Here is a 1,985-nt window from a genome sequence, read left to right as displayed (position 1 = left end):
GGAGCAATGATAGGAGCCTCTCAGGTTCAGCTCATTAAAAGTACTAACACTCCCATTTGCTGTCTGTGTGTCCCCTTCCCTAGACTGGGAGTGCCAGGGAACAGCAACTTCATCTGTCTGTCTCTGATTCTCCCCACCTACCACTGTGCCAAGGACTTAGTGGACACTCCATAAATGGTTAAAAGAGTGAATAAAGGAAAGGGAGGAAAAAAAAAAAAGAGGTCCCTCACACATTACAGTTGTAAATACTGGTTCACAGCTATTTTGTGATTAGGTACATGAATGAGGACAGATTCTAAATTGAAAACAAGGTCTTTCTTGCTTAAAGGATGCAAGAACAAAAATGGTAACTTCTCCAAGTTCTCATGAATCTACCCAAAATGTCCAGCTTTTTGCAAATCTTCTTGCCAAGGCCTTTTGCACTCTCTACTTGCCCATTCAAGGAACCCATTACTTCAAAAAGAAATACATGGCAAATGGCCTTGTATTCATTTAAAGTCATGGTTTAGCTTTCCAAGGAACATTCATTTGGACCAAGGCAATGTGGCCCAGTAGATAGCATTGTGCAGCAGGATCTGCAGGGATAACTATTGTGTGACTCTGGAGAAAGTCTTAAGAACCATGTCTGCAAAACAGGTGATAAGCTCCACCTCAACTTTCTTCTTTAGCATCTCTGGGGATATATTAGATGCAGATCAAACCCTACGAGCTTCTCTGGGAGGAAAAAAATGTAAAATAGATACAAAATATGCCTAATAAGTGAGCCATCTTGTTTTCAAGTTCTTATCTATGTCATTAAGCTAAAAGGTGACAGACTCCTTTCAACAAAGTGACCTCCTCCTCTAAGAACATGACTTGATTATTAGTCCCAGCCAACAGAAACCAGAGGTCCAAAAAGTCAAGAGAGAGATAAAGAGAGAGGAATTGAGAGGAGCTCAGTTTAGACTACGGCTTTATAGAAATCTAAGCGATAATTCCAGCCAAGAACCAGGTTGTAAATATGGATTCAGTTTCCTGTTCCTGCTGAGTCCACTCTACATGGTGTATCCTTGTGGTTTTTCTTGATTTGGTACAAATTTCAAAAACATTCAATTGATTCACATTAAACAGATAATGTAAAGCTAGACTGCAGTGGTGTCCAGATGACCCCCATTACTGGGATCACCTGAACCACCTCATCCCTGTGATTACATAAATAGCACAGTTGTCTAACACATTCTCCTTCCACAATAAATCTTTTTGTGTGTGTGTGTGTGTATTTTTCCGAAGCTGGAAACGGGGAGGCAGTCAGACAGACTCCTGCATGCGCCTGACCGGAATCCACCCGGCATGCCCACCAGGGGGCGTCGCTCTGTTGTGACCAGAGCCACTCTAGTGCCTGAGGCAGAGGCCATGGAGCCATCCTCAGCGCCCAGGCCATCTTTGCTCCAATGGAGCCTTGGCTGCGGGAGGGGAAGAGAGAGACAGAGAGGAAGGAGAGGGGGAGGGGTGGAGAAGCAGATGGGCGCTTCTCCTGTGTGCCCTGGCCGGGAATCGAACCCGGGACTTCCGCACACCAGGCCGATGCTCTACCACTGAGCCAACCAGCCAGGGCCTAAATCTTAAATATGTACTTGTGGCATTCCCTCTTCATTGCCTAACTGATTATGAATTCTTCCCTCTTTTCTGGTTCACAAAACTGATTGATTTCAAGCAGAAAGATGCCCAATCCTGTGTGAGATACTCAGTTGCCCAGCTTCCTTAGAAGTTCATAATGACAATGTAATGCGGCTCGGGCTAATGGGATGAAAGCCAAAGTCTACTGGGATCCTCTGGATCAGGTTTGTTTCTCCTGATGTGAAGGGGCAGGTGCTGATGGCTCAGTCCCTCCCTTCCTGTCTTGTACAGGAGGAGACAGATGCAATGGCCACCTGGTAACCACCAGAAACAAGCATGAAGACAAGAGCCCCGGTATGGAGGACAGAGCAAAAAGATGGAAAGAGTTT

At 45.2% G+C, this 1,985-nt stretch overlaps 1 non-coding gene across 1 annotated transcript; it reads right to left on the bottom strand.

Annotated features, from left to right (window-relative positions):
- Positions 1-1,518: 1,518 nt before the first annotated feature.
- Positions 1,519-1,594, bottom strand: TRNAT-GGU (transfer RNA threonine (anticodon GGU)). The gene has a single exon. It is a non-coding gene; the product is annotated as a tRNA-Thr (tRNA).
- Positions 1,595-1,985: the final 391 nt, after the last annotated feature.

This window comes from Saccopteryx leptura, chromosome 3, assembly GCF_036850995.1.
Source record: "Saccopteryx leptura isolate mSacLep1 chromosome 3, mSacLep1_pri_phased_curated, whole genome shotgun sequence".
NCBI lineage: Eukaryota > Metazoa > Chordata > Mammalia > Chiroptera > Emballonuridae > Saccopteryx > Saccopteryx leptura.
This window is presented reverse-complemented; position numbering and strand designations above follow the sequence as displayed.